The sequence below is a fragment of the Pseudophryne corroboree genome, chromosome 2 (genome assembly GCF_028390025.1).
Source record: "Pseudophryne corroboree isolate aPseCor3 chromosome 2, aPseCor3.hap2, whole genome shotgun sequence".
NCBI classification, from domain to species: domain Eukaryota; kingdom Metazoa; phylum Chordata; class Amphibia; order Anura; family Myobatrachidae; genus Pseudophryne; species Pseudophryne corroboree.
The window spans coordinates 419,084,701-419,098,800 of NC_086445.1; the positions used below are offsets into that span (position 1 = coordinate 419,084,701).

The 14,100-nt window shown below is 44.2% G+C and overlaps 1 protein-coding gene across 3 annotated transcripts in view; it reads right to left on the bottom strand.

Annotated features, from left to right (window-relative positions):
• The window catches only part of ARHGAP6 (Rho GTPase activating protein 6), a 401,534-nt gene that overhangs the window by 57,077 nt on the left and 330,357 nt on the right, over nucleotides 1–14,100 (bottom strand). The gene's annotated exons all lie outside the window — the stretch shown is intronic.

Genomic DNA, 14,100 nt, shown 5'->3' on the forward strand with positions numbered 1-14,100 from the left:
TATAAAATATGGAGAACAAAAAAGTTGAGGTTCCAAAATTAGGGAAAGATCAAGATCCACTTCCACCTCGTGCTGTTGCTGCTGCCACTAGTCATGGCCGAGACGATGAAATGCCAGCAACGTCGTCTGCCAAGGCCGATGCCCAATGTCATAGTACAGAGCATGTCAAATCCAAAACACCAAATATCAGAAAAAAAAGGACTCCAAAACCTAAACTAAAATTGTCGGAGGAGAAGCGTAAACTTGCCAATATGCCATTTACCACACGGAGTGGCAAGGAACGGCTGAGGCCCTGGCCTATGTTCATGGCTAGTGGTTCAGCTTCACATGAGGATGGAAGCACTCAGCCTCTCGCTAGAAAAATGAAACGACTCAAGCTGGCAAAAGCACAGCAAAGAACTGTGCGTTCTTCGAAATCCCAAATCCACAAGGAGAGTCCAATTGTGTCGGTTGCGATGCCTGACCTTCCCAACACTGGATGTGAAGAGCATGCGCCTTCCACCATTTGCACGCCCCCTGCAAGTGCTGGAAGGAGCACCCGCAGTCCAGTTCCTGATAGTCAGATTGAAGATGTCAGTGTTGAAGTCCACCAGGATGAGGAGGATATGGGTGTTGCTGGCGCTGGGGAGGAAATTGACAAGGAGGATTCTGATGGTGAGGTGGTTTGTTTAAGTCAGGCACCCGGGGAGACACCTGTTGTCCGTGGGACGAATATGGCCGTTGACATGCCAGGTGAAAATACCAAAAAAATCAGCTCTTCGGTGTGGAGGTATTTCACCAGAAATGCGGACAACAGGTGTCAAGCCGTGTGTTCCCTTTGTCAAGCTGTAATAAGTAGGGGTAAGGACGTTAACCACCTCGGAACATCCTCCCTTATACGTCACCTGCAGCGCATTCATAATAAGTCAGTGACAAGTTCAAAAACTTTGGGTGACAGCGGAAGCACTCCACTGACCAGTAAATCCCTTCCTCTTGTAACCAAGCTCACGCAAACCACCCCACCAACTCCCTCAGTGTCAATTTCCTCCTTCCCCAGGAATGCCAATAGTCCTGCAGGCCATGTCACTGGCAATTCTGACGATTCCTCTCCTGCCTGGGATTCCTCCGATGCATCCTTGCGTGTAACGCCTACTGCTGCTGGCGCTGCTGTTGTTGCTGCTGGGAGTCGATGGTCATCCCAGAGAGGAAGTCGTAAGACCACTTTTACTACTTCCACCAAGCAATTGACTGTCCAACAGTCATTTGCGAGGAAGATTAAATATCACAGCAGTCATCCTACTGCAAAGCGGATAACTGAGGCCTTGACATCCTGGGTGGTGAGAAACGTGGTTCCGGTATCCATCATTACTGCAGAGCCAACTAAAGACTTGTTGGAGGTACTGTGTCCCCGGTACCAAATACCATCTAGGTTCCATTTCTCTAGGGTTGCGATACCGAAAATGTACACAGACCTCAGAAAAAGAGTCACCAGTGTCCTAAAAAATGCAGCTGTACCCAATGTCCACTTAACCACGGACATGTGGACAAGTGGAGCAGGGCAGGGTCAGGACTATATGACTGTGACAGCCCACTGGGTAGATGTATGGACTCCCGCCGCAAGAACAGCAGCGGCGGCACCAGTAGCAGCATCTCGCAAACGCCAACTCGTTCCTAGGCAGGCTACGCTTTGTATCACCGGTTTCCAGAATACGCACACAGCTGAAAACCTCTTACGGCAACTGAGGAAGATCATCGCGGAATGGCTTACCCCAATTGGACTCTCCTGTGGATTTGTGGCATCGGACAACGCCAGCAATATTGTGCGTGCATTACATCTGGGCAAATTCCAGCACGTCCCATGTTTTGCACATACCTTGAATTTGGTGGTGCAGAATTTTTTAAAAAACGACAGGGGCGTGCAAGAGATGCTGTCGGTGGCCAGAAAAATTGCGGGACACTTTCGGCGTACAGGCAGCACGTACAGAAGACTGGAGCACCACCAAAAACGCCTGAACCTGCCCTGCCATCATCTGAAGCAGGAGGTGGTAACGAGGTGGAATTCAACCCTCTATATGCTTCAGAGGTTGGAGGAGCAGCAAAAGGCCATTCAAGCCTATACAACTGACCACGATATAGGAGGTGGAATGCACCTGTCTCAAGCGCAGTGGAGAATGATTTCAACGTTGTGCAAGGTTCTGCAACCTTTTGAACTTGCCACACGTGAAGTCAGTTCAGACACTGCCAGCCTGAGTCAGGTCATTCCCCTCATCAGGCTTTTGCAGAAGAAGCTGGAGACATTGAAGGAGGAGCTAAGACAGAGCGATTCCGCTAGGCATGTGGGACTTGTGGATGGAGCCCTTAATTCGCTTAACAAGGATTCACGGGTGGTCAATCTGTTGAAATCAGAGCACTACATTTTGGCCAACGTGCTCGATCCAAGATTTAAAACATACCTTGGATCTCTCTTTCCGGCGCACACAAGTCTGCTGGGTTTCAAAGACCTGCTGGTGAGAAAATTGTCAAGTCAAGCGGAACGCGACCTGTCAACATCTCCTCCTTCACATTCTCCCGCAACTGGGGGTGCGAGGAAAAGGCTCAGAATTCCGAGCCCACCCGCTGGCGGTGATGCAGGGCAGTCTGGAGCGACTGCTGATGCTGACATCTGGTCCGGACTGAAGGACCTGACAACCATTACGGACATGTCGTCTACTGTCACTGCATATGATTCTATCACCATTGAAAGAATGGTGGAGGATTATATGAGTGACCGCATCCAAGTAGGCACGTCACACAGTCCGTACTTATACTGGCAGGAAAAAGAGGCAATTTGGAGGCCCTTGCACAAACTGGCTTTATTCTACCTAAGTTGCCCTCCCACAAGTGTGTACTCCGAAAGAGTGTTTAGTGCCGCCGCTCACCTTGTCAGCAATCGGCGTACGAGGTTACATCCAGAAAATGTGGAGAAGATGATGTTCATTAAAATGAATTATAATCAATTCCTCCGCGGAGACATTGACCAGCAGCAATTGCCTCCACAAAGTACACAGGGAGCTGACATGGTGGATTCCAGTGGGGACGAATTGATAATCTGTGAGGAGGGGGATGTACACGGTGATATATCGGAGGATGATGATGAGGTGGACATCTTGCCTCTGTAGAGCCAGTTTGTGCAAGGAGAGATTAATTGCTTCTTTTTTGGTGGGGGTCCAAACCAACCCGTCATTTCAGTCACAGTCGTGTGGCAGACCCTGTCACTGAAATGATGGGTTGGTTAAAGTGTGCATGTCCTGTTTTGTTTATACAACATAAGGGTGGGTGGGAAGGGCCCAAGGACAATTCCATCTTGCACCTCTTTTTTCTTTTATTTTTCTTTGCGTCATGTGCTGTTTGGGGAGGGTTTTTTGGAAGGGACATCCTGCGTGACACTGCAGTGCCACTCCTAGATGGGCCCGGTGTTTGTGTCGGCCACTAGGGTCGCTTATCTTTCTCACACAGCTACCTCATTGCGCCTCTTTTTTTCTTTGCGTCATGTGCTGTTTGGGGAGGGTTTTTTGGAAGGGACATCCTGCGTGACACTGCAGTGCCACTCCTAGATGGGCCCGGTGTTTGTGTCGGCCACTAGGGTCGCTTATCTTTCTCACACAGTCAGCTACCTCATTGCGCCTCTTTTTTTCTTTGCGTCATGTGCTGTTTGGGGAGGGTTTTTTGGAAGGGACATCCTGCGTGACACTGCAGTGCCACTCCTAGATGGGCCCGGTGTTTGTGTCGGCCACTAGGGTCGCTAATCTTACTCACACAGCTACCTCATTGCGCCTCTTTTTTTCTTTGCGTCATGTGCTGTTTGGGGAGGGTTTTTTGGAAGGGACATCCTGCGTGACACTGCAGTGCCACTCCTAGATGGGCCCGGTGTTTGTGTCGGCCACTAGGGTCGCTTATCTTTCTCACACAGTCAGCTACCTCATTGCGCCTCTTTTTTTCTTTGCGTCATGTGCTGTTTGGGGAGGGTTTTTTGGAAGGGACATCCTGCGTGACACTGCAGTGCCACTCCTAGATGGGCCCGGTGTTTGTGTCGGCCACTAGGGTCGCTTATCTTTCTCACACAGTCAGCTACCTCATTGCGCCTCTTTTTTTCTTTGCGTCATGTGCTGTTTGGGGAGGGTTTTTTGGAAGGGACATCCTGCGTGACACTGCAGTGCCACTCCTAGATGGGCCCGGTGTTTGTGTCGGCCACTAGGGTCGCTAATCTTACTCACACAGCTACCTCATTGCGCCTCTTTTTTTCTTTGCGTCATGTGCTGTTTGGGGAGGGTTTTTTGGAAGGGACATCCTGCGTGACACTGCAGTGCCACTCCTAGATGGGCCCGGTGTTTGTGTCGGCCACTAGGGTCGCTTATCTTACTCACACAGCGACCTCGGTGCAAATTTTAGGACTAAAAATAATATTGTGAGGTGTGATGTGTTCAGAATAGGCTGAAAATGAGTGTAAATTATGTTTTTTGAGGTTAATAATACTTTGGGATCAAAATTACCCCCAAATTCTATGATTTAAGCTGTTTTTTAGGGTTTTTTGAAAAAAACACCCGAATCCAAAACACACCCGAATCCGACAAAAAAAATTCGGTGAGGTTTTGCCAAAACGCGGTCGAACCCAAAACACGGCCGCGGAACCGAACCCAAAACCAAAACACAAAACCCGAAAAATTTCCGGCGCTCATCTCTAGATATTAGTGAAAGATATGAACGATCTCGTTCATTAATGAGATACTGTTCATATCTTTCAGTGTGGAGGCACCAGCGATGAATGATGTGCGGCCCCGCGCTCATTCATCGCTGGTGCCCCGTTGCTTGTGCATGCAGGCCAATATGGACGACCTCGTTGGATCACTACTTCAGTAGGAGTCTGCTTGTAATAGACACCTCCTGTTGCATCACCATACAGAGCTCTCACTGCTGCTTCCAAGGAAGCAGCCCTCATAGCAACGCCAACCACATCTCAATGACTGACCCAAATTGCCATCCAGACATGTGCAATGGTCAGCCAATGGAAACAGATGGGAAGAGAAGAGGAGGAGAGCAGAGCTGGGGGTGGAACACATGTGAGATCTGGGCATGTGGAGGCAACTGCATTCCACTTCAGAGGCAGACTTGAATCAAACACAGTTTGCATTTGTGATCATTGTCGCTGGCAGGTCCCCCCCCTATCATTCAGGGTGTCTTACAACTGTACCCCCCTGCTTGCACGTGGATTCCATGATCAAGTTAGATTTTGTTCTATTACAAGTTAAGTTGAAGTCAGTTGATGCAAATCTGTAAATAAGCCACCCTTTTTTTTAGGGTTTATTTTTCTTTAAAGTCTGTCTATTTCCTCACCCAGTATCCAATACCTAGTGATATCATTAGTTTCTGGTGAATTAATGTTTTGATATAAACTCTAAAAAAATAGCTTCCTTTCCATTGTCTAAGCAACAGACACTTCCATAAACATAAGACATATCGGATATTAACATTAAAGGTTGGGAAACGCAACTTATAGTAAGCCACTTGGCTATAGGACAAAACACCCAAATTTTAAGGTGCCATTGCCAGTTTGTATACCTTGAAATGAGTGGAGTTTGGGCTAAAAGTAAAGTTTAAAATTATAAAAGGTTTAAATAAACATGCGTAAAATTACACAAAGTGCCATGATGTGGATCTGGTCCAAGCTCTATATCATACTTGCCATCTTTTATATTATCCCCTCCCAGAGAAGAGATACAGATAGGGGTGGGAATTGGAAACCAATGGTTACCAACCAATGATGTTCCTAATCAGATGGAAATGCTATTCAGCTAGTTAGCCTAGTGTAGGTGGGTTAGGGGAAGGAAGAGACAAGGTGGGGTGATCTTTGTCATGTCTGTGCTGAAATGACATATTATATTAGATGGCATGCTTACATCCTAGTCTGTGATTGTTCCAACGTGCCCTCCCATTGCAGATTTACGAAGGGGTATCAGATATTGTATTAAATTTACTAACTTTATGTTGCAATATGTTGAACAAATAAAAACATATTTTAAACAATAATACATACAATATTAAAGACATAAGATAAAAATTGGATGTCCCCCCACCCCCCCACCCAAATAAATAGTTAAAAAGATTAATATAAACCTAAATAACAGGAATAATGATAAGGGATGGCGGTATTAATGCTTGAAGTGGTTCAATAGGAGTTGGTCTGATTTGTGGTCAAGGGATAAATGGGTTATCATACAAGATGGGTTATTATAACCTGGTTTTATTTTAACGGGCATGGTTACTGTTGATTTTTTGTGGGACTTGGTTGCCTCACTGGTACATCCCACCCTATAAGGTTATGTGTGTGTATATAGCCTGATGACAGTGTCGTGAATAAAGGAACTGAAATATTGCTGGGACATGCCGTGGTAATAAGTGTGTTTTTCCATCTGCGAGTGCTGCACCTCCGGCTTTCTATATACTTGTACATGTGCGGGCATCCGGACCATTACCGAATACTTGGGAGAGCTGGACCTCTGGCATCTATCTATGAAAAATATACAAAAAAAAACAAGAGCGCCTCCTAGTGCAACAACGTGTTATTCCACACCAGGGCCCTCATTCCGAGTTGTTCGCTCGGTAAAAATCTTCGCATCGCAGCGATTTTCCGCTTAATGCGCAATGTCCGCACTGCGACTGCGCCAAGTAAATTTGCTATGCAGTTAGGAATTTTACTCACTGCTTTTTCATCGTTCTGGCGATCGTAATGTGATTGACAGGAAATGGGTGTTACTGGGCGGAAACAGGCCGTTTTATGGGCGTGTGGGGAAAAACGCTACCGTTTCCGGAAAAAACGCAGGAGTGGCCGGAGAAACGGAGGAGTGTCTGGGCGAACGCTGGGTGTGTTTGTGACGTCAAACCAGGAACGACAAGCAGTGAAATGATCGCAGATGCCGAGTAAGTCTGGAGCTACTCAGAAACTGCTACGAGGTGTGTAATCGCAATATTGCGAATACATCGTTCGCAATTTTAAGATGCTAAGATTCACTCCCAGTAGGCGGCGGCTTAGCATGAGCAAATCTGCTAAAATCCGCTTGCGAGCGAACAACTCGGAATGACCCCCCATGTGCGTGATTAAAGCTATAAGTGAAGCCTTAATACTTTTTATATATGTATCCCCAATTCGCATTATGACATAGTGTTCCCAGTTCAGATTGTCCCACATTATAGTGCCCTCTAGTTCACATTATGCCTCATTACAGTGCCTCCACTTTATATTGTGCCACAGTACAGCTCCCCGGTTCATATTATGTAACATTATAATGCCCTCCAGTTCATTTTAAACCACAATACAATGAGCAGGTCCAGGGCCTAACTAAAATATTGCAAATGCCCCTATGTATATAACACATGTAACTTGAACTGGGAAGGTGGCCCCCTCTCAGCTCTAGGCCACATAGCAGCTGCACTCCCTGCACCTATGGCAGCTATGCCCTTGGGCCTAGCCATTCTCTCCAGTATTTGGTGAAATGTAATTTATTGAGGGTTGCCTTGTGATAAGAACCGAAGGTCCAAAAAGGCAGATAGCTTCTATGTCTATGGTCATGAATAGGCTGATTTATTGTACAACCTTAGGCTGGGTACACACTGGAGCGACGGGGATTCGTTCCGGCATAGGAACAAATCCTCGTCAGCCCGAATTGCTCCTACACACTGGGGCGACGTTAATGAAGGACGGACCGACCATGTTCTGTCCTTCATTAGCATAACACAGGATGCTAGCAACGGACGCTTGGTTTGATGTGCACCACATCAAAACAAGCGTACGTCGCATGCGACCACCGAAGCACGCGGTCCTGGGTACGCACTGCACAATGTAAGCGATATGTCATACCAAAACTGCATTTTGGTGCGACACCGCTCCAGTGTGTACCCAGCTTTAGTGTAAATTCCAAAAATAATTATAAAGTGTCCATGTGTATGAAATGCTAATATCTTTTAACAGAAATATAAGAGAGTGAAAAGGACAGAGCATGTTCCCATATTTTTAATTACTAGACTTTTGTCCTTTGATGTATTATTCATCAGTATTGAGCTTTAGGCTTTGCTGGCAACACAGTGAATATATATACTGTATATATCAATGTGTTTTTGTAAAAGTAAATTCATTTATACACAGGACTGTGGTAATAAAGGAAGACATAGGGCTTGATGCAAGTCATCTGCCTCGATTAAGAAAGATAATATTCATAATGAATTTCTAAGATCTAACTTGTTCCGTTTCCCACAGCAAGAGAGAATAATCACAAGTAAAGTTTCTTGGCCAAGTTATGTATTTATTTGATCTGGATCTCAGAATAACATTGTGGTTTGTTTTTGAAGACATTAAAAGTCCAATAAATTTAAGATGCAAATGACCAGCAAAAAGTTACCTAACCATACAAGCCAATGATGGTTTCTCCACATACACAGAACACACATTTACTGAACATAACAATGTATTGGATTTTTTATATTTACAGAAATCCATTATGGGTCTGGATAGGAATGAAACTGTCCATCATCAAAGTGTAGGTATTAGGAATGTTTGAATATTCAATGAATTCAACCTCTTACATCTTCCCACATTATTACTTTAGTGATGGTAGCCTGCTTTGGTATGCATCTAGTTATCGTAATACAGCAGGGTTTCAGCGAAAACAACTAACTGTCACAGGTAGTTGGGACTTTTACTGGTCATCCTCTGTAATGCACTCCAAGCACTAAAGTAAGGAGGAATCCAAGGCTTCAACCGCAAATGACAGTAGACTTTTGATTGGAAGAGAGATGAAGCCATCCAAGCAGGAGTCAGATGTTCTATCTAGCCATGCGTGGTATCCTCTGAAACTCAGAGATATTTATGGAGGCTGGGAAGGAAATATCTCCAGTTCTCACAACTGCCAGAATGATGCATGCTATGTTAACCATACAATTGAGACCCTGCAAGGGTTGCCCACTACAGTACCAGTGTGGGGAAAGAGGTAGGGCATAAAACAAGAAAAGTGGGATGTCTTATCACAAGCATATTAGCATTTATTAACACCATATGTATGAGTATTTTCACTCTGGAAAGCTCCTCCAATAAGAGCTGTCCCTTGCTACGTGAAGTCTGCCGGGTGTATGACGCATGCACAAGCGTCACAGCCGCGGGGTGACGGAGAGGAATGTTCCGGATTCCGGTTTCGCTTTCCGGACCTTGATATATAAAATTCTAAGGGGACTACAGTGCTGGCGATACATACATGGGGATTGCGGCAAAAACTGCAGATTTCAGAGGTTTCACTGTATTTTGGAGCTCAGTACATCCCGCCCAAAGGCAGTAAGCTGAATCCTGTTTTCAAAACATTTCCCCTTCTGAGCACTGCAAAGCATGGACATGGAAATTGTGTGGATGAAAATGAGGAAAAAAATAAGGATCAATGAACAAGTTTAAAAAGCAAAGCCTGGACCAAAATAAAATTTTGCATGCAACTGCTGTGCCGATTAGTGTAATAATTAATGATCCCTATGGGACTTCATTTTACATCCGCTGAGCTGTCATATGAAATACTAATTATGAAATATACAAATTAATAAAACTTGAACTATGGACTTGAAAATTTGGAATATATCCTTGCATGTAACAGAGTTCACTGTTTTTTTTATGACTAAAAAAAACAAAACAAAACAAAACACAATATGTGAAGTCTGTAATTAAAAATGCCTTACTATGAACTAAACATATGAGAATAGACTCTGGTTTCTATCAAGTATGGTGGCAATTAAAAGCTGACAACTGCACTATCTCAGCAAGTTTTGTTATTTTATTGTTTCAATATGTTAGGCAAACAAAATGTGAAATTGAGAGGAACCTAAATAATCTAGCTCAAAAAATAATTTTACCAAATGATTCCGTGATCTGCATACTAAAAGCATGAGTGACAATGGACGCTTGTTATATCAGTCATACCCCATGTTAGATGCAGGAGATACAACTGAATTTGGGGTTCACTGTGCATACCCATAACTCAGAATAGGTAGTAATTCTGAACACACACACACACACACACACACACACACACACACACACAGAACAATTGTCTGTATCTGAGCCAGACAGCCACTGTGAAAAAGGAACCAGTGGCTTCCCAGAGGTGCAACCTCCGACATCTGTTACTGTACATTTGCGGCACTCCGCTATGACTTTCCTCCAATCCACAATTAGGAGAGTTACCATTTATAAAAGTTTGAAACTGACAAAAATGGATATACAAAGGGCAAGTATAGCTGATGCTAGAGAATATGTTCTTTGTATTAAGCTTGTACAGTACCTTACTAACAGTAACAGTGATGTGTAACTAGCAGTTAGTTTATGTCATTCATAGTGGTAAGGATGAACAAAATCTCTGAGACATTTTGAATGGATCACGGTTCATTGATTCCCCCCGTCACTTGTCATTGCCAATGGCCTGACATTACATCTCAGGTTTCTTTAACTTCCGGGAATAGGGTGCAATGCGGGTTCAATGTGTCGGCAGAATCCCAGTGAATGTGTCCCGGATTTGTATTTTTTAAATATAGCAACTCTAGTTAATCAACGATGGTCACCATTGACGGTGTCATCTGCAATTAACATTGATAGCATGAAACCATTGACAGGGAACCATTGTTGGTTTGCACCCATCGATGGTCGTCCCTACGGTCGGGAATATCTGGTGGTAGGCCCTTCAGGGAGGGAGAAGAGACTGATAAATTACAGAGAATATATGTGTAGTTGTTTGTGTTATGTATCCCAGAGTATATTATAATGAAGTCATACTGAAAATGATACATATGGGGGAGGGACAAGCAAAACTAAAAAAGCAAGTAACTTTACACATGGGCAAAAGCATGCTGCACTGCAGGTGGGGAAGCTGTAACATGTGCAGAGAGATTTAGATGTGAGAGACGTGTGTCCAAAATCAAATCTAAATCACAGTGTAAAAATAATGCTGTTCATGCAAAAGCATGCATAATCAGCCCCACTGTGTATGTAATCCTTTGTCTAAGACACCTGCTGTTGTACTGTAGGTATAATAATGATATGAAATTAAACGCAGGGTTAACTTAGAATGCAAAAATGAGCAGTATTAATTGGTTAAACTTGATGCGTTTAATTACTGAGATTAGGAATGATGTCCATTAGGGTTGGGGCTGGACCGGCATTTGGGATCTCGGAGGTCAGCATACCGACCCCAGAATCCCAGCAGCAGAATGCCGGCAGGGGGCCGAGCGCAACGAAGACCCTTGAGGGCTTGCTGCAGTTGCAACAGGTTCTAGTCCCACTCTATGGGTGTCGTGAACATCCACGAATAGGAATAGAGCCTGTGGGTCGGCATTCCGACTGCCGGCATTTTGAGTGCTCGGGATTCCGGTGTCGGCATGGTGACCGCCAGGATCCCGAGCGGGAGGTCACATGACCGCATCCCGTTCATTAATGTATTTGCCACTCTATTAGCTCCTCTTCTATATTAGCACGTGCATTTACAGTACACGTTCCCTAACTGTTAAGGCAGCTAAAGAGGATTCCAGTGTACAGTATGTAACTATTTCCCATTTTATTTACAATTTTTATATTTACATTACATTGCTTTTGCAATAATAAATAATAAGTATTCCCAAATATATCCATTTGGATTCTTTGCTGTAAGAAAACAATGATAAACGCTGTACATTTTGTATAATGTTTATAGCCACTGTATAAAACTAGCTGTTAAGAATTGTCTAAAGTTACAGCATCATTAATGTAATTAAAATACTGAACTTACACTACAACCCAAATAGTTAATTGTCAAATGGCCTAAAACCTGTCCTTATTTCTATTGTAAAAAAATGGTCTTAAAATATGTGTGCCTTTTGTAAGTTACATTAATGGGAGTTAAGCTCGGTACACATCTACAGTATACAATACATGGCCCAATCAGCGATATCGGATGAATAGGCAGACGATTGTATAAATGTATATGTAAGGTCAATTGCAGAAACATTAGCCGAGAAACAGCTTACAACTCTCCAGCAACATTGGGGATCAGGAGGTTGCATCCTATGTGCTGTCTAGTATTTGTTGGCCCAACCTTCCGATCCCAGTGAAGAATGTACTTCTAGCACAGTGTGTATGGGGCTCGTAGGCAGTTCAGAGGGGTCAAGATGGGGACACAGTACTCGGCTGATCGGGTGTGTTTACTTGATCAGCTGAGTGATTGAAAAGGTGTGTATCCAGCTTTAGGATTTACAATATAACAAGGTTATAACTTAGGCGGTGCAACCTGTGCAACTACCAATGATGCAAGGCTGAGGGAACGGCACTGCTGCCCATTCTTGGTATCTGGAGAGACTTGCGAGTCTCCTCTTCCCTGAGAGCCTGTATCCACTGCTTTGCATAGTTGGTACAAATTCTCTGGCGGGTTATACAGCACTGTGAGACTACAGCAAGTGCTGTGATGAGCAGGTGCCGCTCCATTATTCGGCTCCAGAAGCTGCTGCCTGCCCTGAAACTGAAGTATATTTTCTCCCCTAACTCTTGCCAGCTACGTCTGGGCTCTCCAACCCCCGGAGGCGCAGATCAGACTTAACATTTCCTGTGGTGCTTGCAGTCAATCTATGGCAGAGAGTATGAGCATCAGCTTGGCTGGCAAGGTTTGAGGCAGTAGCAGGGTCCGGGGCACCTCCAAATCTCTGGGCCCGTCACAAGTATCCCCTTTGTTGCCCCCGTCTCCGGCCCTGCTGCTAGATCCTACAATGCTGTGATTTAGAAGAAGGAGGATGTGAAAGAATCTCAACCTGGCACTCCAGTGGGACATTTAGGGGCTGATTGTGAGTCACACACTGCTGCGACCGATTTAGCATCTTTTGCCATAGCAGTGTCTGTAACATTATGCTACACCTGGTGTACACGTGTGCATCTGAATGTGCAAGTACTGAGACTCCCACTCTGTGCATCTTTAGAGTCGGTCACCTAGTCTCATGCTAGGTGTAGATTCCACGTCAGAGAATGGTCTCCAGTATAAGCGACTACGTGTGCATCTGCATGTATATTTCGGAGACTGTGTGTCTGAATCACTACTGCGACTAGTTACTTACAATAGATGCATGCACAGTTGAAAAACATTGACCACTCACATGGATCTCAACACTGCGTCTGACTCAGAATAATGCCCTTAGATACAATTTATACTATGGCATATGAGAGAGACTTGTATAAGATGCTCATGAACATCCACCTGGATCTCTCTGTTCAAAGAAATAACTAAAGTCAAGTTATACTTGCTTACTCTTATGGTAGTTGTGTAAGACGCACAATTTTTTTGGGTAGTTCCCCACACACCTCAAGAGTTAGCGGATCTCCCACATCCTGTCTGCACCCTAGATTAGTGGACTGGATGTAGAGGAAAACATGTGGTGCCATATTAAAGGGGTGGGGCTAAATGCTGCAACAGCCCTGTCCTGCCCCACAAAGTGACCAGCAGTGTAAGAAACTGCAGATTAAATATTATGGTACATTTCTGGGGCTGCATTAGCTGTATAAAGGTAAAGATTCAAAGAAAATGGTTATGTGATTATCTATACATATATTTAAATATATTTAGTCCAACATGCTGTCAAAATAACAGAACCTTAATGTCCCTTAACTCTATGTCCCCCCCCCCCCCCCCCCACACACACAATTTAAAAAAAGAAACAAAAATGATTTCCAGTTAAACTTGACCCATAGAACAATTAAGTACTTGACACAATGGTTAAAATGTCTAATTTGCTTTGTACAATACATATTTTTTTTTTCCAATTCAAACACAAATGGCATATTTCCCAGCAAATGAACATATAGGGTTATATTTACTAAGGTGCAGATTTATACAAGTGGAGATGTGGCCCATAGCAGCCAGATTCTACTTATCAGCAGTTATCTGGCACCTTCTAGAATATAATAGCTAGAATCTGATTGGTTGCTATGGGCAACATCTCCACTTCTATAAACCTGCACCTTCGTAAATATACCCCTTAGTGATTTAATAGTGCATTTCACATTCTCATGATCCAGGCATATGTTTTCATCTTTCAAAAACCATC